Below are 24,934 nucleotides of genomic sequence, written 5' to 3'. Positions count from 1 at the left end.
AAAGTTCTAAGGTTGTGATGTGTTGTTGCCACTAGGGATAAAACATTGATTCTATGTCTAAGGATGTAGTTGTCGATTACATTACGCACCATACTTAATGCAATTGTCTCGTTGCTTTGCAACTTAATACTGAATGGGGTTCGGATGATAACCTCGAAGGTGGACTTTTTAGGCATAGATGCAGTTGGATGGCGGTCTATGTACTTTGTCGTAATGCCCCGATTAAATCTCACTATATTTATCATATCATGTACATGCATTGTTATGCCCTTCTCTATTTGTCAATTGCCCGACTCGTAATTTGTTTACCCAACATGCTTTTATCTTATGGGAGAGACACCTCTAGTGAACTCGTGGACCCCGGTCCTATTCTTTACATAGCATACAATCTACCGCAATTGTGTTTTACTATTTTCTTGCAAACAATCATCTTCCACTCGATACGCTTAATCCTTTGTTACAGACAAGCCGGTGAGATTGACAACCTCACTGTTTCGTTGGGGCAAAGTACTTTGGTTTTGTTGTGCGGATTCCACGTTGGCGCCGGAATCCCTGTTGTTGCGCCGCATCACATTTCGCCACCATCAACCTTCAACGTGCTTCTTGGCTCCTCCTGGTTCGATTAAACCTTGGTTTCTTTCTGAGGGAAAACTTGCTACTGTGCGCATCATACCTTCCTCTTGGGGTTCCCAACGAACGTGTGAGTTACACGCCATCAGAGTGTCTTCCACATCTTGGTTGTGTCGCCGGCGGTTGCCGCTTTAGCCTAGGGTTCCACGGCTCGCTCGCGCTTGCCACGCTGGCTGCTGCTGACATGTCCCCATCTTCCCCACCTATCAGCTACCAGCAGTCAAGTCGTAAACACTTCCCAAAACCCACTCGGTCTCGCCTTCCCACGTTCTCGATGGGGTTTGGTGGAGAGGGCTTATTGCCGCTGCCCCGCGCTCAAAAGCTGGAAACCTCTCCTCCTTCGATCGATGTCCCGTCAGAGGTCTCGTCCTTCTTCAAGGATAATGCGTCATCTGCGCCCCTACGACCTTACGCTAGAGCTCCGCGCCCTACCCATGCTGCCCTCGAGCCCAATGTCGTCCCTTATGGCGTTCCCGGTTCTCCGGCTGCGCCCGCACATGGTCAGTGACTGTCGCGACCCCATTCGTTGTTGTGGTTGTAGCCGCTCCTGCCATCACCTGCGCAAGTGCACCATGCCGTTCCCGCGACCCACCTTCGTGCCCACCGTCACCACCCATCCGCCGCCCTGCCACGCCTTACCCTTCATTGCTCCCAACGCCGCTGCCCTTCCCTACTGGAGGGCGCCACTTGCGATCCTTGTCCCCCGCCAGGCGCCCTAGCCCTCTGATTGAGGTTGGAGAATACTCCCACCAGGCCGCGCCGCACCCCGTCGAGCGTGTCATACCCATGGTCGAGCCACAACGTGCGCCCCTTGCTTCACCATGACTGCTTGCAGACGATGAAGAGGAGGTCGAGTCTGACGATGACTCCGACGCGCTGCCAGTCGAGATCTTCATACCGTCTGGCCTAATGGAGGTCGCACGTCGTATGATAGTGGTGTACATCGATGAGCACCCTCCCTTCACCTCTCTCGCCGGTTCCTTCCAGGAGGCCATTTTCTTTGAGCTCCCTGGTCTACATGTCACGGTAGTTGGCTCGTCGATTGGGGACTTGTACGCGAGGTTCCTGTCTGAATACGACTGCGAGCTAGCCATGCTCCACTAGCCGTTTCACCTCGACGGCACGACCTTGCGCCTTGTGCACGAAGAAGAAGCTGATCGCATTCCTTGCGATATGTCGTGGGTCGCCTGTGTCCTTGCTCGATGCGTGCTGGTCGAGCATCTAAGCCACCTCAACGTTGCGGCCTACTTCATCTGCTTTGGCGAAACCCTTGAATTGGATGCCACCACCCTCACTGGAGCTGATTGCACCGTCATCCGTGCTGTCGTCCGTCTCAAGCACGACCGTTTCGTCCCCGCCGAGGTGCTCCTCACGAGGAATCCCTGGGGGTCGCACCTCATCACCCTCCGTAAGATCCGCGTCTAGTGGATACAGGACTCCTACAACATTAACAACGAGTATGTCCCGTGGGCGCTCTGCCCCTTGCTCCGGCGTGCCTGCCTCCTGCTCCTCCCACCGATGACGACTCGCGCGGTGGGTGCGGGGGAGGTAGGCGCGGTGATACTCCGGACGACCACGAGACTCTGCTCGCCATGCTCGACAGGGTGGCCAGCTCCCCCACGCGTAGCCCACCCTCCCCGTTCCTCTTCTTTGACGATGTCGCTCACCATCACCTGGTGCTCCATGGGCTCGGAGGACGCCTCGGACTCACTACGCTCTGGCCCGCCCCTGGCAATTACCAGGAGCCATGGCGTGGTGATCACCGAGTTGGAAGCTGACACGCCAATGACCACTGCTTTTGCTCCCGCTATTTCTGCGACTGGGGTCAAATGGAGCTCGCGACTCGCCCTCGAGGAACCCTCGCACTAAGAGCATGTCGAGGTGCACGCCATGAAGCTGCGCATCCTGAAGGATGCATTGGGCAGCGCCAAACCTCTCCGCAACCATGTTGTTGCTGCCCTCGCCGCTTCCATCTACGCGCCTAACAAGGTATTAACTTATCAATGCCTACGTATTGTAGACTAGGGTTTCGTTGGAAGTAGAGGGCAAGTAGATCTCGAAGGTTTCAGCCGAAAAGTACTCGACGACTAAGAAACTAGGGTTCTGTTGACAATTGATTCGATTCTTTCTTTGTCCCTCGACTCCCCTTTATATAGGAGGCGGAGTCGAGGGATTCGTAATACACAAGTTACAGAGTCCGGGAGGGTTTCTAACACGTCCCGTAAAATTACAAGTCTCTATATTTCCTAATACAACTTTAACTTTCCTTAATAATAACTGGGCTTCCGAACTTCATATTCTTCGACTTGTGGGCCTTCAGTAAACCCCGGGTACCATCTTCGGCAGGCCCATTGGGGATGCCTATGTCAGTAGCCCCCGAGATTTTGCTTGAATCGAAGAATCAGGGAAAATCTCCAACTTTACAATCATCCAATAACTTGGTCGATTTTATTGCATATCTTTAAACACACAATTATGTATTGTACAGGGATAATTGTAGTTGGGGCTAGTTCATCTGACGGATCAGGTACTAGTTAACTGCTCTAGTGGCAATCCGCAAAAACCTACTTCAAAATCACGCCCCTAGACATGATTTCGGGATACTGGTGTTAATTTCGACAGGTGCCGCTTAAGGTCTTACCATTCTGTCGAGTCCCAGTAATATTTTATCGGGTACCTAACGCGTCCGTTAGGATTTTTCTTCGTATCTGTTGATACGGAAAAAGTAGCAAACCGACGTCAGAGACGGTGCCACGCCGCTCAGAACGGATCTGGGGTCTTACCTTCGCAAAGTTTTGCGGCATTCAGAGATTATTCGCGACTTTGGCACTCTGAGAATATATTGTCGAGTGTTTTTTCGGCTGTTGGAATAGCACATTTTATTGAGTCAACGGATGACTTATTTTGCCTTCCCGATGGGAGTATATGTAGAGTTATTTGTATAACTCGGAATATGCTCACTTCTTCTTTTTTCCTCTCTCTTTCTTTTTTATAATTTCATCGGGCACGCGAACAGCGTTCCCAATGGGAGTAGCCCCCGAGGCTACAGCCAAGGACTTGTACTTGGTTGTAGGCTCAACAAATTAGTACCTTATGTCGCTATATTGTTATTCTTTCTCGAGCTTTTCATATCTATCGGGTGCGCGACCAGCGCTCCCGAAGGGAGTAGCCCCCGAGGCTATGAACAAATACTTGTATTTGATCATAGGCTCTCGTCATTTCTATTTTATCATACCCGAAATTTCCTTCTTCCAAAGTAGCCCCCGAGCATTTGATCGAAAACTTGTATTTGATCAAAAGCTTCTCGATATTATTCTTTGTCGCCAATGTTCACATTATCAAAGCCGATCTTTTTCATTGATAAAATGACGTCAGTGCTGATGATAGCCACGACCAATGTATCGGGAAGACGCGAGCCACGTTCTCTCTCTGTCTTGCAGGCCCAGAACCCTCATCAGTTTGACACGTCGTGCAAGTGGGGGACACACGTCCTCCGCTTTTCCTGGCGCACGCACTGTAACGCATGTTCCTTTCTTTCACAATAAAAATATGTTTTTACCCCTTTTCCACGTGTACTGCATCCATATCACAATTTTTCCATCCAACGGTGCGTCATTTTGCCGATTCTCTATTTAAGGTCATCTTCTTCCTCCGTTCGCCCTTTCGCTCACGCCGCACCTCTGCTCTCCTCTGCGAAAATCCCCCATTGCGCCCAACACTTCTTGAGCTCAACCACACTCACGCTTTTCGCCTACGCCATTGTTGATGCCACCTCGGAGACTCACCAGGCACAGCACTCCCGAATCCAAGATGGCGACCACGGATCTGGGGAACACTGAGTGGGAGAGATCCAAAATTTCTCCTCGAGATATCAACTTGCTGAAGAAACTTGGGATCAGCAAGAAGCAAGACTCGCTGCGCTTCCCCAGCGAAGAAAGCTATCCATCCCCTCCTATGGAGTATCGGGTCAGTTTCGTTGACCACCTCATCCGCGGTCTTTCTCCCCCCCATTCATGATTTTCTGCGTGGGTTGCTTTTTGTGTACGGATTGCAACTCCACCATCTTACTCCCAACTCCATCCTCCACATCTCGATCTTCATCACTCTTTGCGAATCTTTCCTTGGAGTCCAACCTAACTGGTCTTTATGGAAACACATTTTTCTCTGTCGCCGTAAAGGCTCTGCCAACGTTGCCTATAACATAGGCGGCGTTGTTATCTGCGTCCGCCCTGATGTCGAATACTTTGACGTCAAATTCCCTGACTCAGTTCAAGGGTGGCGCAAAAAATGGTTGTACATCCACGAAGAAAACAATGACTCGGTGGAACATAACATTCCCCCTTTCAATGGCACCGAAAAAATCTGCCGCCGCCGTTCTTGGGATGCAGAAGCTAGCGACGAAGAAAAAACGGCAACAGATGCGCGGATGACACGCATTCATGAGCTGCAAAATACCCATGGAAAAGAATTGTCGGGTATCCAAATCACAGTGTACTTCCTTAGGATTAGGGTGTAGCCTCTGCAAGCTCGCAAAAACCCCCTTTGGATGTATGCTGGCAATGAAGATGTCGATCGCCTGTCGATAGATTTGCCGGTCAAGGATTTGGAAAAACTTGTCCGAAAAATCTCGTCGCTTAGCAAGAAAGACACCGTCCCGTCGTCTTGCGGTGTGACACCATATAGCGCCACCAACGCGCTCCCTCAGGTAATTTTCTGTGTGACTATCTTTTATCGACCACTGTTTTTGCTGACATCCTTACATAACTTCTTGTCGACATTCTTTGTCTTTGTAGAATCATCCAGTTCTAGCTTCTCTTCCTCCCCTTCCTGAAGGTGGAGAAGTCGAAGAACGGGCAGTTGTCACCGACGACAACCAGGGTACTTCTCGCCTACGAGAGTGAAATCGAGGGATCTCAAAAATCCGCGGCATCCTCTGAAAAGGAAGTTGAATCCGAGGCTACCCCATCGGCACACTCTCTTCCCTCAGCTGCTTCTCCAAAGAACAAGAGAAAGAGGAGCGAAGTTGCTGATTCCGGCGCCTCCAAAGCCGGCGCATCTCATGCCGAAGAAGTTATTCCTGATGCTGGAAGGAAAACTTTCAATCCTTATGAAGATGCTCTTGTCAGCTCGTAAGTTCTTGCTGCTCTTTGTTGTTTGTTGTCGATATTTTGTCTATATTGTTTCTTATCTTGTCATTTTATTTATTGTAGTGGCGACGAGGATGAAAATCCACCTATTGACGCGACTGCTCGAACGAGTACGTCCCGTACTTTAGTTGTCTCTGAAGCTCAACCTGATGGGGATGAAACTTCGCCTCCTCAACAAGACACAGAGCATCCAACTCCAATTGCGAGCCCCCGAGCCTCTTCACCAAAGAGAGCTAGGGTGGATCCAGCCAAGGAGCCTGCCATATTAATTGGTGGTTCCACGACTCCTTTAATGGATGATGTAAGTTGTCTGTCTTTCTCTCTTTGATTTTTTCAGTACTTTGGACTCCCTTTTGATTTTTGCTTGGTGGTGTCGAGCTTTCGCTTCCTATACTGATTTCTTTTTTTCTGTGGACTTTTCTTTAGCCTTTGATGAAGGAATTTGTTCGCCTCGGTACCCAATTTATCGGGTACCGTGATTATGCCGCCAAACTTGAAGGTACTATCTTTACCTGCCTCTTCTGCTGAATATACTCCTTCATTATTTTGCCATGATATTTTACTGTCGTGTATTATACCAGGGACTCTTGCGGAATCCAAAAAACACGCTAACGCTCTTGCTATCGAGTTAAAGCAAAGCGAAAGAGCTCGCAAGAAAGCTGAATCAGATGCTGCCGCCGTCGAGGATCTTCGCAAAAGACTTCATGACGCGGAAACCTCTCTGAGCGAGAATATAGCTCACCAGTCTGCTCGTGAAAAAGAAATCCTTACTCGCCTGGAGTCGCAGAGTCGACGTTTTGTTAGTAAGTACTCAGATTCTCTCCATTTCTTCTAGTTGTCATATTTGTTCTTGCTCGCTCTTTCTTGACAACCTTCTTTTTACTTATTTAGGGAAAACGTAGCAAGAGTATGATCTGGAAAATCCTGAAGGTGATAGCCTTCTCGACGCGCTTTCCCTTCTTGAGATCCATGGAGACGAGGCACGCGAAGGCCTTGCTGAAGCCAGGATAGGTCGGTCGCGACTTTTTCCCTACTTCTTCCCGAAGAAGGAAGAACCCTCGACTTTTGCTGCTCTCGCTAAGTGCTTCAATTCTCAAGAAGATCTTGGGCTCAAACTTCGCCAAGAGGGTTTGAAAGTCGGTGTTGAAGGCACTATCGCCTTAACTGCTGACAGCCAACAAGATGTCGACTGGGCGAGAGTTGGCGACACGAAGGAGATGGAAACGAAGAGGTGGCAGTCGCTGATTAAGGCTGCCAAGCCAAACTCGAAGAAAATCCTCGCCTATCTCGGATACAAACCAGCTCCCGCTCCTAGTTCATCCAAGCCAGAGGTCAAGTAGACCGCCTTGCCTGTCTTTTTTCTTTCTTTTCTCTTTTGACGTCTGTCACCATAGGTGTAGTTTGCGACAGCGCACTGTTGGTTTACTAGGATCCCAACTCTTGCAAGAACCATGTAAATACTTTGAAGATCAATGGAAATCTATTTTGCTTGATGATTGATGTGGCACTTTTTAATTCCAGTAGGTATTTGATAACTACACTTCAACTCCTCGTCCTTCCGATGCTTTTCCTGCTTCGTCCTGTTTGAAGAAAACACCTGTTGCTGATGAACTTATTGAAGATTCTTCGAGTAGAGGTTTGGCACAAGAATTGGAAGAACTTTGCCAACAACTCCAGTCTATGAAGAAGCAATCACTTATAATAATGGAGCAGTCTCGAAAATCTTCCGATAGGGAAAAAGTTGCGCTTCAACAGGCTCAAGATGCTATAGTTGAAAAAGAAGCCGCGGTTTCTGAGGCTGCTGAAGCTTCTGCACGAGAGAATTATATGCTTCAACTGATGACTGACTCCAGCTTGGATATGACAGGTATACTTCATTCACTTGGTCGTGCTTGATTTTTCTCTTGCTGTTTTCTCCTTCCCTGCTGATTCCTCTACTAAAACAGGTTCTTTTTTGGACACTGCTGCCGAAGATCAACGTGTTGAGGCTCGATCCAATGCGCTTCTCAAACTTGCATTGGAGCATGGTTCTAATTTTTGGGGTACACCTGAACGTACCCGCCAAATCGTCAGATTTCAAGATCGCGCGAGTCAAGTCCACGAATTTCTCGACTTCTGCACAAGGACATTATCTTTAGTTTATAGCACCATGTTCCCGCGCAACAAGATGCCAGAAACCCTTCCTGCTCTGATGGAAAAATTTCGGGATGCCCCTCGAATTCATGGATTTGTGTGGGCCCAATTAACTGCTGGCGCAATATTTGCTATGATGATGATACAAATCTGCTACCCGAAGTTAGACATGAGTCGAATTGTTGCCAAGTGTCTAGCCAAGATGGCGAAAAGGAAAAGAAACATCGGCAAAATTGATGACATTGTGACCCCCGTTGCAGAAGAAATGATGGATGAACTTCTTCGGATGGACGCTGAGTTCTTCGTGAAGGGTAGCTATGCTGAACATAGTACTCGTGCTGCAAATAATAAACGATTAACCATAGACGATATACTAGGCAGTGATTGAAAAGTAAGTGCTTCTAAAAGGAGGCTAAAGCATAAAACAATAATGAAAACTATAGGCATGTTGGATCATCTATAGTCCTAGAACATGTAGGACCTAGAAAATGAATCCGAGCGAGCGCCAATTCCCTTATATCCTTTGAGTCCGAGCATACAAGTGGTTGTAATTCATATGACTTTCTTCCTGCCTGGCTTACTGGGCACTTCGTACCATCAAAGTGAAGAATCAAAGTGAGGTAACATCCCGCCCACTCTATCTCCAACAGCAGAGATCTTAAGGGAAAGACTGAGTTGAATATAGAAGTCAAAGTTTTGATTTAGTAAGCATCAGTCAGCTAAGACAAGTTTTCTCAGTAGTTGCATCTTGTATGTTGTAAACATAATCTATATTGTAAAACCGCTGGATATATTTTTCTTATTTTTTCTCGTCAAGCCCCCGAGCGTGTTGGTGGCGATTTTCTTTACTGTGTATGCAAAGTTGAACCAAGGCCAAATAAATTATATTGAGTGTACTATATTTGCAGGTATCAGCCCCCGAGCCTTTTTTGTCGATCACTATTTTGTATCTTCATTTTTTTTGCGAGATGCTTTGTACCAAGGCGAAGTATTTTTGCGAGTTGTATTCGTCGACATTGTATATATATATTGTATCTTCTGGGCACAAGCCCCTGAGCCTGTCAAAGAAAAATATGTATATCTGGACTATCTTTTTTATATGGGATTTCTATTTTCGTGCCCCTGGTTCGTTAGTTGTACTCAGTTTTCCCCAGCCCCTTAGTTTTTCCTCAGTTTTCCCCTCCCTCTAGTTTGAAACCCGTCGCAGACGCTCAGACGGGAGGGTTGCCGTCTGGTCGGAGGCCTTCACCGTTACCGGTGACGGCTAGGGAGCCGCGTTGGTGTTGAATTGACCGTTTCCTTCGAACTGTGTTGATCGTTGGATCGGAGGAGCTCACCCAAAGCTTTCCACTCCGCCCGAGACTGGAGGAGCTCACACACCGCCCCTCCGCCGCCACGCCGTCCTTCCCTCCTACCTTATGGCGTCGTCCACCGCCGAGCCGCCCCCGCCCCCACCACCACCCCCGGGAGGCGGAGAGGGCTCCGCCTCCAGCAGATCTAGATCTACCCCTTTCGCGGAGTTTGTATGTCCATCCGGTGTGCCAAGCTGTTCGCGTCAGCCGCGGAGAAGATTGGGAATCGGAGGGATCTAACGCATGGATTCCATCGCGGGTAAGCATCGTATGCCTATGTGAATAACGAGTAGGCGGTTTTTGAGCGCCAATCGTTGTTGCTCAACTAAGCTGCGTTGCTTTTCGAATAGGATTGATCCGACGCCGGCTTTTCGGCTGGTGGTTAGGCTGGATAATAGCTTTACGCGTGATTCTAAACGCTATAAGAATGGGTTTTACTTCCCTGCGGTGGTTGCAACCACCATCTCGTTGAGGAATTTGAAAGCTAACATCTGCGCTCAGTACACCTGGAGCTCTGATGACGCAGTTCATTTCGAATATTTGCACAAGGAGGGAAGATTTGTTCCACTAATTTCGGACGACGATCTGGGAATTCTTTTTGCTTTGAATGCTTCTTGTCGGTTCGGTAAAATTCGTATCCATGTGGACAGGGGCCGGGCATCATCTCTCTCTGGTGCTGGGGCATCATCAGGTGGTCGGGCATCATGTCTCTCTACTGCTGCTGCCTCTTCTAAAAGTGTGCGCCGCGGCGCTCCTTGTAGGTCCACGGCAGCACCATCTGTCCCCAGTGCTAGTGGTAGCCAGATCGTTCGTACGGTCGATGTGGAGGACGATGCAGACATTGAGGATCAGTCTCCTCAAGATGATGAGGATGAGTTGATGTTTCCTGAATTGGTAGATCGATGCAGTAAGCAGGCAATGGAGGATCAATACATGGAAGATATTGCTTTTGGTGCCAGATTTGATGAAACTGATGATGAAGAGAAGAATGAGAATGATGACAACCTCGTTTTAGCCGATTACGTGTTGACGTCAGAAACCCACTGGCGGGCAGTGACTGGTCAACACCGTAGAGCCGGGAACAACTAGGGCTGCGGCTGGCCCCAGTCCCTCAGAGCGACGGCCCGCAAAGCCTCCTGGTCGCGCGCCGATGCAAATTGCAAGGGCGTGCCACCGACCTATACACTGGTCGGGAAGGTGTGGATGATGCCTCGCTTAGTTTCTGCGGGGCACACACGTACACACTAAATACGAGCCTCGATCGGCTCTCAGGTTGTCCTGTGAATCGGCTCATAGAGCCGATCCACCCATGATTCGTCCAAGGTGGCCGAATGTATGGTGGTCCTGCTTGATCAAGATACAGCGCATGAGATCCACGACGATCTGGAGTTTTCACCGCATAATCGGATCATCCTACTCACGATTGGGCCTCGCGCTCACACACGGTGATCGTAAGCCAGCCCTAGACAAGGCCTAAAAACCAACACTAGGTTGATCCTCGGAACGTCCTGTCTAGGGGCAGCAAACTACACCACGCATGCCGCTGGATCCTCCAACCCTTTGTAAGGCCTAACTATTGCGGATGTTAAACTAATCCTTGATGAATCAAGGAGCGACCGTAACGGATCAGATCTACCAAACGATGATCAAGCGGGGTGCCGTCCACCGCACCCATGATGAGGTACAAGGACGGCTAGATGCGCAAGGGTTGCACTACGAAAGCATATGATACTAAGAACAATGCTAACCCTAACGCATCTATGATAACTACGTTGCTCGCCATCAAAAGGCTTCGGCACGAGCAACGCATGAACAACTAGGCAGGCTCGTGCCGCCTAGATCGCGAGATGCGATCTAGGCAGCATGGTGCTTACCGGAGGAACCCTCGAGACGAAGGAGTTGGCGATGCGCCGAGATTGGTTTGTGTTGAACGTTGGTTGTTGTTTATTCCATAAACCCTAGATACATATTTATAGTCCAGGGGACTTTCTAATGTGGGCGTGCACTAAATCGTGCACGAGACAAACTCTAATCTCTACGTAACCTACTATATAAAGATACACGGGCTAACAAGCCCAAATTTGGTAAACAAGGCCGATTCACGTATTTCTTCCACGTACAATCTTCACGTCCATCTTGATCGCGGCCCATCTTGACTTGGTCAAATTCTGGTGATAACACATGCCCCCCTGGTTTTGGAAATGATATTTTCAAAATCATTACGCCTTTCCTTCGCCGGGTCATGTCGTGGCAGAGCAGAACCGTCGCAGAGTGCTTCATCATGATAACTTGCTTCTTCAACTTCTCTGCACGATTTGACAGTTTTGACACCACTTCCTCGGAAACTGCTGTGGCATTGAATTTCTATCATGCCCTCTTTTATTTAACCGCCCCAAACAGTTCTCCTCTGCATCTCCTTTGCATTAGCACCCAAAAACCCTCCTGCGCCACCATGTCCTCTTCCTCCTCTGCCTCATCGGATCTTTCCACCCAGTCCTCTTCGTCTCGCGAGCCGACGCCGGAGCACAACCCGGCGGAGGTCCATGCGGCCAACACCCGCCGCGCCATTGCGGCCGGGGAGGAGTCAGACCATGACTTCTCCATCTGGTCAGAGGACGACAAGTCCCTGACCGATGGGGAAAGCGATATCCGCTTCCTCGCCGACGAGGAAGCGGTGGAGGAAAGCGAGGATGACCGCTTCCCCTGGGATGGGGCCTCCTCCGAGGAGGTGAAGGAGGAGGAAGAGGAGGATGACGACGACGACAGCTCCCCCGACGAGCCGCCGGCCAAGCGCCATTGCCCCTGGCCGGGGAATCTGAGTGACTTCGACAGCGACGACGACGACGACGACGAGGAAGATGAGGACAATGAAGGTCCTGCCGGCGGCCGCTGGAACAGCGACGACGAGCCGGCCGGGAGCAGCGCTGACAGCGGCGATGACGGCGACGACGAGGGCAGCAACGGCCCGTAGATAGGGCCCCTAGCATAGGATCCGTAGAAGTAGGTGGGGCATTGTATCCCCTTCTGAGGGCAATCAGCTCTACTATGTAAGAAATCTCGCCTATTAATGAAGATCTTTTCCCCAATTTGATTTGCCGATTTCTTCTGAGTTCAATTGAGCCGATTCCCTCTCCTACTGACCTTGCCGATTCGTCCCCTTTGCCAATGCGTAATGAGCCGATAGCACCGCATCGGTCCTTTGAAATTCGCCCTTCCCTTCTTCAACTGATGATCTTCTAAATCTGGTCAGATAATGCAGGATTCTTAGGAAAACCTTTGAACTCCCAACCAAACTCGATAATCCTCTTCAGCACTCATCCTTTGTGAAGAAAGTTGAAAAGAAGGATCAGCCGATGGCATCCCAATCGGTTCTCTAAACAGAGCAAACAAGATATCCACCAGGCCTGCTGCCCCTCGAGCCTTTGCCAAGGCAAAAACAGAAACGAGGACGCGTAACTTAGCTGAATTAGCCTGGGTTTGATCATGCAGAGCCAACCGATTTGCACATAAATCGGCTTCCCAAAGCAGAGCGAGCTGCCCCCCGAGTCTCCGTCCGCTCTTAGCGCCCTGCTGGTCAGATCGGTTCCTCTCAATCCTGAAGTCGATGTCCTTGCATCGGCTGTAAAAATTTAAAATTTTTAGGCCGATTTGTGCATCGGCCCCCATGCTTAGTATCATCCATCTAGGTGCCCCCCCGAGCCGATTCTGTCAAGAGAATTGATGGTATCGGCTCGTCAGGTAATCCCTGTTGGGTCAAACGTTGATCCCAGGCAGAATGGATGGTGAGGATAATTTTGGCCGATCGCGGGAATCGGCCTCCACGTTGCTTGCTCGGTGAAGGCTTAGTAATACCCCTTCAACAGTTCCGGAGGGCCGATCGCAAGGATCAGCCTCGCCACGTTGCTTATTGACGTAGTCTTGCTACTCTCCCAGGCCGGTAGACAAAACCAGCCCAATCTCTGACTTTAGCACGTTGGTGCGCTTGCTGTCGTCTACCTCGAGTGCGCCAGTGTAATTGTGGAGCTCTACACTTCGCCGGACGAACGAGCACCATGTTTGTGCCGGCCCGATGTTTCATCATCGGCTTTCCTTTGCTTGGGGCGCCACTCTTTTCTTTGCGGCAGTCCCTCCTCATCCAGGGTCCGCTGAACTTTCGCAGCCAAATCAGGTCGTGCCTTCCTCAGCGTATGCAAATATAACCTTTCGGCTTCTTCTAACGCACGCAGTCGCTGAACCCTTCGTTTTTCGGAATGGCTGAGCCCATCAGGGCACCATCTTGGCCGATGATACTTGTCTTCTTCATCATCGTCCTCTAGCTCCTCGCGATCTTCCATCTGGACGGCCTCAGCGTGCTTGCTCCAAGGCGGGAGAGGCCCTAGCCGCTCGAACACGGACACCTTAGCCGTACCCTTCTTGCTTCGTTTACATTCTGGACAATTGCCGATTGTTGGCAATCGGCTCATTCCTGAATCCCAGCAGTATCTGAAGAAGGGGCAGTCCCAGTGCCTATCCACGTTGTCCGGCTCCTCAGACCTCCCTCTGGCGCGACGTTCGTACCCGTCGTCGTGGCCGTTGTCCTGACGATACTTCCCGTCTGCATCAGACCGATGATCTCTTTGATCGTCTTCGCCGTAACGGCGACGTCGGTCGTATGGCTGATCGTCATTGTTGAGGGGATACTTGGGAAATGGGCGTAGATGCCGTGGGTTTCTCACCTCCTCCTTGGCCGGGTACCGTTTATGGTCGTCTTGGGGCCGGTCACGTGGAACGGCCTCCTCTTTCTTCTCGCCACGAGAGTGGCTGCTCTCTGCTTTGTCCGCGTCATGGCGAATCACGAACCCTGCCATATTGGCATCGAAAGAGAACCCTGGTTCTCTTATGGAGTGGCTGAGATCAACCGTGTCGATACCAGGCAACGGACGCGTGTCTCCGTCGCGCTTGATGCCGTACGAACGGGTCTTGCGGAAAGAGCCGATGAGGTCGGCTTCGAGGAGAACCTTGGCCTCGTCATACTTCTTCTCGAGCTCGCCAGTGAGGTCCTCGTAAGTGACCGGAGTCTCTTCCGCCATCTTGGATGTAGATGGCGATGTGGTGGATGTCGTGGATGTTGAAGATTGTCCCACCGGGCGTGCCAGAATGTGTTGACGTCAGAAACCCACGCGGCGGGCGGTGGCTGGTCAACACCGTAGAGCCGGGAACAACTAGGGCTGCGGCTGGCCCCGATCCCTCGGAGCGACGGCCCGCAAAGCCTCCTCGGTCGCGCGCCGATGCAAATTGCAAGGGCGTGCCACCCGACCTATACCGGTCGGGAAGGTGTGGATGATGCCTCGCTTAGTTTCCTGCAGGGCACACACGTACACACTAAATACGAGCCTCGATCGGCTCTCAGGTTGTCCTGTGAATCGGCTCATAGAGCCGATCCACCCATGATTCGTCCAAGGTGGCCGAATGTATGGTGGTCCTGCTTGATCAAGATACAGCGCATGAGATCCACGACGATCTGGAGTTTTCACCGCATAATCGGATCATCCTACTCACGATTGGGCCTCGCGCTCACACACGGTGATCGTAAGCCAGCCCTAGACAAGGCCTAAAAACCAACACTAGGTTGATCCTCGGAACGTCCTGTCTAGGGGCAGCAAACTACACCCTGCATGCCGCTGGATCCTCCAACCCTTTGTAAGGCCTAACTATTGCAGATGTTAAACTAATCCTTGATGAATCAAGGAGCGACCGTAACGGATCAGATCTACCAAACGATGATCAAGCGGGGTGCCGTCCCTGCACCCATGATGAGGTACAAGGACGGCTAGATGCGCAAGGGTTGCACTACGAAAGCATATGATACTAAGAACAATGCTAACCCTAACGCATCTATGATAACTACGTTGCTCGCCATCAAAAAGGCTTCGACACGAGCAACGCATGAACAACTAGGCAGGCTCGTGCCGCCTAGATCGCGAGATGCGATCTAGGCAGCATGGTGCTTACCGGAGGAACCCTCGAGACGAAGGAGTTGGCGATGCGCCGAGATTGGTTTGTGTTGAACGTTGGTTGTTGTTTATTCCATAAACCCTAGATACATATTTATAGTCCAGGGGACTTTCTAATGTGGGCGTGCACTAAACCGTGCACGAGACAAACTCTAATCTCTACGTAACCTACTATATAAAGATACACGGGCTAACAAGCCCAAATTTGGTAAACAAGGCCGATTCACGTATTTCTTCCACGTACAATCTTCACGTCCATCTTGATCGCGGCCCATCTTGACTTGGTCAAATTCTGGTGATAACATTACGAAGGTGAAGACTTGCCAACAATTGAGTGGAACAGGGAGGATCCCCAGCTTGTAGAAGGCACCGTGTTTCAAACGATGATGGACTGCCGTAATGCAATTACTACATATCACATTCTCACTAAGAATAATTTTGAGGTTGTTAAAAGTGAGCCAGGTAGGTTCACAGTTAAATGCCCATACCTAAGGTGTAGGTTTAGGCTGCATGCATCCACAATGCGCAGAAGCAGCTTGGTTCGAGTACTACGCCAACCGGTTGTGTATTTAGATCACGGTGTAAAATTTGTTATCTATTACTGACATCCCTTATCATTATGTTTCAGATAAAGAAGAATAAGGAGATCCATAGGTGTCCACCTCTAGGGGGAGAGCCAGAGCTGAAAACAAAGCTAGCGAAGACTAGGTGGTTGGCATATATAATCCTAGATTGGCTGAGAGAAGATCCTTCACTTGGTCCAACAGCATTCGTAAAAAAGGTGGTTGAGAAGTATAAAATGGAAGTACCTTACATGAGGATGTTCTATGCAAAGGAAATGGCTCTTGACAAGATCAATGGTCCATGGAATGAAAGCTTTCAGTTGCTTTACACTTTCAAAGCTGAAGTGGAGATGGCTAGTCCGAGCGGTGTTGTAGCGATAGACAAGCATACGAGTTCCCTACAAATTGAAAAGCGGGAAGGTAATGCACAAGGAATGTTTCAGAAGGGCTTTTGTTTGTTTCAAAGCTTGCTTGGAAAGGCTTTTTGGACGGTTGCGGGCCTTATTTGGCCGTGGATGCATCAGCTCTTCATGGCGAGGTTTAAAGGACAGCTAGTTGCTTGCTCACTGCGAGTTGATGGACATAATTGGATGTTCCATGTTGCTTATGGGGTTTTGGAGGTTGAGTCACGGGAAAGTTGGACTTGGTTTCTGCAGAATTTGCGCGACCTTATAGGTCATCCACCGAGGACTTGTTATCCACACGGACGCTTGCAAAGGTTTGGAGAGCTGCGGTAGAAGCGGTATTCCCTGGAGTGGAGCGTAGGGAATGTATGCGACACTTGATACAGAATTTTACAAAGAAATTCAAGGGTAAAGTTTTCTACCGACAACCTATGGCCAGCTTCATACACATGCAGCTCTAGGAAGCATCTGTTTCATTTGGATGTGTTGTATAAACAAAAACCTGGGGTGAAGGAGTACTTGGATGAACATCATGGTAGGGTGTGGTCAAGAAGCCAATTCAATGAAATTTGCAAGGTAGACTATGTAACAAGTAACCTTGCGGAGAGTTTCAATTCAAAGGTCAAGTCATTGAAAGGGCTTATGCTGTGGCAAATATTTGATAAGATTAGGCAGATGATCATGATAAAGATCGATCTGCGTCAAAGAATTGCATCCACAAATTATGTTGGCTATCTCATGCTCCCATCTTTGATTAAGTCTTTGCATGAGAGGGCAAAACAATTGAGGATGCAATGCATCAGAAAAGGAATGGAGGCTGAGGTAACCTACACTGACAAACTAAACAGGCAGTGGAGGTATCCAGTGAGTTTGGTTGATAGGACATGCCATTGTAGGGGATGGCAGATCCGTGGGATACCCTGCATACACGCATTATTTTTCATGAGTGTTATAGGGGGTGAAGATGGTGAAGTTGATCAGTATGTGTCAGAGTATTTCTCTGTTGCCAAATTTAGGGCTGCATATGCTATGAATGTTCCTACCTTGTTGGGAAAATACCAATGGATGAAAGTCGATCCAGGCTTCAAACTGTACTCTCCAGTATTGACTAGACCGGCAGGTAGGCCGAGGAAGAATAGGATCAGAGCTAGTGCAGAGGGTGGTGCACCGATTCGAAAACGTAAGTGCAAACGTTGTGGAATCCCTGGACACATTGCTAGGCTTTGTAAAAATGATGTTGATCCAGCTTTTGGAATGGAAGATCAGGCGGGAGCAGAAAATGCAGAGGAGAATGAAGCAGCAATTCAACTTGAGATTGAAGCAGCAGTTCAACATGAGGAGATTGAAGCAGCAAATGCAGAGGAGATTGAAGCAGCAGTTCAACATGAGGAGATTGAACCGATGGATCGAGAGCAGAGGGAACAGATGGATGTAGAAAGGCTTCAACCGATGAGTCCAGAGGAGAGGGAACAGTATAATCGAGATTTCCTCGATAGTTGTAAGGCCATGTTAGATGCTAACTTCGAAGAGCACATGGCAGAAGAAAAAGCACAAGCTTCGCAGAAGAAGAAGAACAAGAAAGAGGGCAAAAGGAAGGTAGACACCGGTAATATCCCTGGTAGGGTTACCTGGAGTAAGGTGGTGGCCCCGGCGAGTCACACCAGGAGCAAGAGAAAGATTCTATTCTGAACAACTAATTTGAATTTGTATGAACAATTTGTATTGGGGTTCCCTTTGTATTGGGGATCCCTTTGTGTTGAACAATTTGTATTGGGGTTCCCTTTGTATTGGGGATGCCTATGTGTTGAACAATTTGAATTTTTATGAACAATTTGTATTGTGGTTCCCTTTGTATTGGGGATCCCTTTGTGTTGAACAATTTGAATTTGTATGAACAATTTGTATGCCACATTTAAGCCACATTTATCATTTTAGGGTTTTAGGGTTTTCGGGTTTTAAGGTTTTAGGGTTCAATTCAAAATAATTCAAAACATGGTGGAACCTTCCCATGGAGCCTTGTTATGTTACCTACAACCTAGAGAAATAATAATGGAAAAGGAAATATAGAGATATGAAGTTTTTATGCCAAAAGCTTCAAAACCACTTCCTAGTCCATGAGCTACTAGATATGAAGATGCAGGGCTTTCTGCTCAATACACCTCCCAAATACCAACTATGCTTACAAACTCTGTCCAAATGAGTCCAAATTCGTCACACTTGTGTATCTTTGAGTTGCAAACAATATCTAGTCGGCCAAAATGTAATATATTGTTCAAATAACACAATTTGACAATTTTTATGTCAAAAGCTTCAATTTCCCTTAGTCCGTTTATTATTTGGGTGCCCCTGTTTTACTTAGTGTTACTCAGTTTTCCCTCTCCGGGCCCACTTGTTTTACTTAGTCCTACTCAGTTTTGCCCTTCCGATAAACATTTCCTCACTTTTCCCCCTCTTAGTTCTACTCAGTTTTCCTAACTTGTACTCACTGGCTGATCTCTGATTGGTCGAGATGTATGTCACACGGATCTTGGTTGGTTGAAAGCTCAACGAACGCTTGCACCGTTCGATCATTTATGATCGGACGGCTTGTATCTCTCTCTACCACGATGGACGCATACGGAGACAAGAGCAGAGCACATACCTACCAACCCTGGCAGTCGCATATTCCAGTCGCATCCTCCTCTCTCGTATTTCCTCTCTTACTACGGCGGTCGCGGCGGCGCGGATCTAACCGTGCGGCGGCGCGGATCTAACCGTGCTTGCGGTGGCGTGCGGCGGCGCGGATCTAACCGTGCGTGCGGCGGCGTGCGGCGGCGCGGATCTAACCGTGCGTGCGGCAGCGTGCGGCGGCGTGCGGCGGCGCGGATCTAACCGTGCTTGCGGTGGCGTGCGGCGGCGCGGATCTAACCGTGCGTGCGGCGGCATGCGGCGGCGTGCGGCGGCGCGGATCTAACCGTGCGTGCGCCGTGGATCTAAGAGTGCCGGTGAGGATCTAACCGTCAGAAATAGTTGAAATGTCTCTCTCTGTCTCACTTTCGATTCTATTCTCAGATCCGTTGAATGATGAAGAACACCAAGACGGCGGCCGTGCCGACAGTGGTCATCGATGCCACGAACATTGAAGCCATCACCTACAACATCGCTTCGACGACGCAGACCCAGCCTTCAATGTCGGAGCCTGTTGATGTCTCACTTCCGGAGCCGAGAGTGCGAATCGATGCCAAGACGATTGAAGCCATCGTCTACAACCGCGCTGCAAAGCCGCCGATCCGGCCATCCGCAGATCCGTCGCTGATGAAGTACACCAAGGCAGCGGCGGTTCCGACACTGGTCATCAATGCCACGAACATTGAAGCCATCGCCGATAACATCGCTTCAACGTTTGATGGCGCAGATGACCACCCCTCAGCCGCCCGTCGTCCCGGCCTTTCTTGCCCATCGCTGCGCGGCCGTGTTCGACGCCGCAAATTGGGATAAATTATGATAAATTTGTATTTTTAATTTCCAATTGGGATAAAATTGTTCGAACTACTACCTCCGTCTCAAAAAAAAGCTTCTCCACGTTCTTGATGTGTCCATGTACATCCGTATGTATGATTTGAATTCTATCCCAACTTGATTGGGAAGATATTGATATGTATTTGATCCGGAGGCTGGTACATGCTTTCACTTTTGGGATCCCTTCACTTTTATAAAATGTTCATGCATGCTAAAATTATCGTGCGCATTACTTAGCACAAGTAGGAAATTGTACACCAAAATACGGTGCTTAGAGCCACAACAAAATACAGTGGTTAGAGCCATCTACTTGAATAACAATTCTATACTAAATCGTCTACCGGAACCACATAAGCTGCTAGGACGGGGATGACACCTAATAAAACTGCACATATGAATCTACTTTTCTCCTCTCCCATCACTTTAAGTTCATGTTCTAGATTTTCTACCACTTGATCAAATACGGCAAGATCTGTCTCAAATCTCAACTTCTCCTTGCGAATAAGCTCTAAATTCTTCTTTTCTTCCTCCACAATACGCTTCGACTCGAATATCATCAGGTTTTTACGGGCCAATTCATCACCTAAATTGGCCACCTTCTCCTCCAAATCCATCCTCGGCTACACCATCGGGTTGATTCATCTTGGTATGCAATGTACCATGGATCATCGGCTTGCTCGGCTAACTGTAACAATAATGGAAAAAAGAACAACTGAAATCACCCCAACAGGCCATGGCGGAACTTCAAATTCAACGGTAGTACAGAGAGCTGAAGCTAGATACATGCACTTCCGACGAGGTAGGAGAAGTAGAACGTGGCCACGGCATGATCGAATCCCCACCCTCGCCGGTGTACCTGCTACGACCAGACATTGAGGACTATTTCGTACCTGCAAACTCCAATAAATTACGGGAACCGAATCGATTAGGGGCGGGGGAGGCAGAAGCGGAGGTCTTACCAAGCTATACCAATTGGTGCGCGGAACAAATCCCGGTCGTCGTGGGCGGCGGATCTGCTTGCGGCGGACTTTCCTGCGGTGGGTACAATGCGTGCGGACGAAACAAGTGCTGGAGCCGTGGTTGACGTGCAGCGCCGCAGTTCGTCCGACGCCGCCGGGGGATAGAGCCGGCAGCGCGACGAGGCGCCGGCGATGGCTGCTCCGTCCGACGGTGGGGAACAAGCTGCCAGCGGTTCTCCGGTCTAGCTTAAGAATAATTAATTAGCGAACTTGTTGCTTCTCTCTATGATATTCTCTAAAGACATATATCAGAGCGGCAATATATGATTTTTTCTCTCTAAATAAATAGACGACCCCACTGGTCATTGGCTGCGGCAGCCCACAGAGCGGCAATATATGTCTTTTCTCGAAAAATAGACGACCCCACCGGTCATTAGCTGCGGAGGCCCCACGGAGCGGCAATATATGAGTTTCTCTAAATAAATAGACGACCCCACTGGTCATTGGCTGCGGCAGCCCCACAGAGCGGTAATATATGTCTTTTCCTGAAAAATAGACGACTCCACTGGTCATTGGCTGCGGAGGCCCCACAGAGCGGCAATATATGAGTTTCTCTAAATAAATAGACGACCCCACTGGTCATTGGCTGCGGCAGCCCCACAGAGCGGCAATATATGTCTTTTCCTGAAAAATAGACGACCCCACTGGTCATTGGCTGCGGAGGCCCCACAGAGCGGCAATATATGAGTTTCTCTAAATAAATAGACGACCCCACTAGTCATCTGCTGCGGCAGCCCCACAGAGCGGCAATATATGTCTTTTCCTGAAAAATATACGACCCCACTGGTCATTGGTCATGGCGAGAACTATAGAGCGGCCCCATTTGTCATTGGCAGCACCGCGTATAAAATCATGAAATAAAACGGCCCACACGTCGGCGATAGATGGATGGCTGCTCCGACGTGTCTCCCGACCCTACCCGTCGGCACGAGACGATCGGGGAGGAGCTGCCCCTATGCGGCCCCACCCGGTCGGACTAACGGTCAAGGCCTCGACCGACGGCTACCGGCCGGTTCCGGCACTTGTGCGTGTTTCAAACTAGAGGAGGGGAAAACTGAGGAAAAACTAAGGGACTGGGGAAAACTGAGTACAACTAACGAACCAGGGGCATGAAAATAGAAATCCCTTTTTATATTGCAGCACCGCGAGTCCGCCTCATTAAAAACCTTTTTCAGCCCCACTCGGTGCCCTGAAAAAGGAAAAGAGTGCGTCTGAAAACTCGCGGGCGTTTCAGTACATTGTATGTTTACAAGGAAGACTATATTTCGACTTCTAGGCGTAGAAACGCCTGAGCTGCGCCACGTTCCAAGGATTTGGCTCGGCAACTCCTGTCTTCTTGTCCTTGATTTTGTATGCTCCTCCTTCGATTACTTCTGTGACGATATAAGGACCAAGCCACGGCGACTCGAGTTTTTCATGGCTTTTTTGTGTCAGCCGAAGAACTAAGTCTCCTACTTGGAAGGATCGTGGTCGCAATCGTCGACTGTGGTAGTTTTTCAGATCTTGCTGGTACTTAGTGACCCGCGATAACACTTCGTCTCGAGCTTCATCTAGTGCATCGACATCATCCTCTAATGCTTTCCTTGATGCCTCTTCGTCATATTCCGTTACTCTTGGAGAATCATGTTCTATTTCTATCGGCATTACTGCTTCAGCTCCATGGACTAGAAAAAACGGAGTTTCTTGTGTCGCTATATTTGGCGTTGTTCGAATACTCCACAACACACTAGGTAACTCCTCTGGCCAAGTATGCCGCGCTTTCTCCAATGGTGCCAGCAGACGCTTCTTGATACCATTACAGATGATACCATTGGCTTTCTCGACTTGACCGTTAGTCTGCGGGTGCGCAACTGATGCAAAGTGTAGTTTGATGCCTACCTCCGCACAATATGCCTTGAACTCTTTGGATGTAAAATTACTACCATTGTCCGTGATGATGCTATGAGGTACTCCAAACCGAAAGACAATGCTTTTCACGAACTGTTGGAGATATGCCCAAGAGGCAATAATAAATAGTTATTGTTATATCTTAGTGTTCATGATAAATGTTTACATCCCATGCTATAATTGTATTAACCGAAACATTGATACATGTGTGTTATGTAAACAACAAGGAGTCCCTAGTAAGCCTCTTGTATAACTAGCTTGTTGATTAATGGATGATCATGGTTTCGTGATCATGAACATTGGATGTTATTAATAACAAGGTTGTGTCATTAGGTGAATTAAAAAATTTCTACCGTTATGCATGACGATGCTGTAAGTACTCCAAGCCCAAACAATGCCTTTCCACGAACAGGTGAATTACCAAATTAGATGAGTTTATCGGCACAGCTCCTATCCACTTTGTAGATTTGTGTGGTGTGAGCATGTACTCGTATCCTCTGACTTTGTGTAATTTACCACCATCGAGACCCCAGCGGCGAGAGGGCCAGACAATGGTATTGGCATCAGCCTCTCTTTCTTGGGAGAATGAGGTTTGCGTGGAAATCTCTGGCCTTGTACGTCGCAGTACGAACTATTTCTTTCGCATCCTCGATTGTTGTCAACCAATAAATCCTGCTCTGAAAACCTTGGTGCTATGGCTAGGCTGTATGATGACCATATTCCTTCGTGTACATCTTTTAAAATTATCCTTCCTTCTTCGGGTGTGACGCACCTTTGTAACACTCCCAAAGAAATGCTTCGCTTAACCTTAACTCCCCTTTGACCACAGTAAGCTTGACGTCTAATAACTACTTAGCTTCAATGGATGCGTCAGTCGGCTTCTTTCCTTAAGATGTATGATATGCGCTTTGCATCCATGGAATTTGCACCATCATTACTGAGTCTGTTCCTCTTATTCTTCAGTCTTTGCTTTGTAGCTTGAGGGTTTCTCATCTTTCTCAACTAATAATATACTGGTTTCTTCGACTTTGAAGATCGCTCGGCTATTTCCTCCCCCAAAACACGCTGGTGGAATCGCGAGACATTGCGACCCAAATATTTGCAGAACATCGGCTTCATCATTGCTCAACCTGCTGATGTGATTGACCTCGCATCCATCAAGCTTCTCTAGTTCATATACACTTCCTTAGCATGCTATCATACTATCATTATTTTCTTTGATTCATGACTTGCTGAGCCACCAAGCAGTGCGGGTGCAATCGAGTTGCCACCACAAGCCTTTACCATCTTCATCCCGTGTATGAGAGCTTGGTATTAACCTCATTATTAGATGCGTTGGAACGTCTGTCGTAATTGCCCTTTAACTTGTCGCGCGAGGTGATATTAGTATCACTTTTGCTCCCGGCTCCCTCTAATCTCTTGGACCCGTCAGTTCATAGTCCGAGGTTCTGATAAATCTGGGAGGACGTATTTTGTAACTCCATCTACTCGTGATGGAGTGCATTGATTACGACTTTATTGCTTTTCTTTTAGTACATTGATGTCTAGAGAGGAAAGCTCTATTCCCCACGGGAGACACGGCCGTAACTTTCTGGATTGTTTAGTATATTGGATAAAGGCGCCTCATTAACCACTATTGCTCCCGGATGTCTTGAAAAAATAGTCTTGGAGTTTTCTTCAGTTGTAAACACTCCATATACTGGCTTACAAATCTTGCTAGCAGTCTGCCGTTTAACAGAAAGCGATAATACTTCAGCGATGAAATATACGCTCTGTGCTCCATGGAGTTTTCCTTCTTCTCTTTCGACAGGGATGTGCTGACCACTGGCGTGTTTGCAATGTTTAGCAAAGGGTTTTTCTTCCTTAGGGCGCCACCAAAATTGGTGGTGTATCGGGTGTGCGCTTGAGATCTTGAAAGCTCTATGCGCCTCTTCGTTCCATTGAAACTTCTCTCCTTTTGCTTAATCCAAGCGTAGAATGGCAACGCCTTTTCTCTAGTCTAGTGACGAATGCCTTCGCTCTTGTTCAGCCCGGTCCAGTGTTACTATTTCTTTCAACTTTGTCGGTTTCTCATTGTTCACGATAGCAGCTTGAATTTTCTGGATTGACGATTCCTCACAGTACGTACGAGACGCGAAAGAACAAGTCGGGTTCATTTAGAGCAAAACATCAGGTTGTCGAAAGTTTCCTTTAGATACTCGATCAATGTTGGCTCCCCTTTTTTGATATTATGTGACATCGTCAATGTACACTTGTACGTTTTCTAATCTGTGTTGTAAGCATACGCATCATCCGTGATATGTTGCTC

Source organism: Lolium rigidum, chromosome 1 (genome assembly GCF_022539505.1).
Source record: "Lolium rigidum isolate FL_2022 chromosome 1, APGP_CSIRO_Lrig_0.1, whole genome shotgun sequence".
Taxonomy (NCBI): domain Eukaryota; kingdom Viridiplantae; phylum Streptophyta; class Magnoliopsida; order Poales; family Poaceae; genus Lolium; species Lolium rigidum.
Note: the sequence above shows the minus strand (reverse complement) of the source record.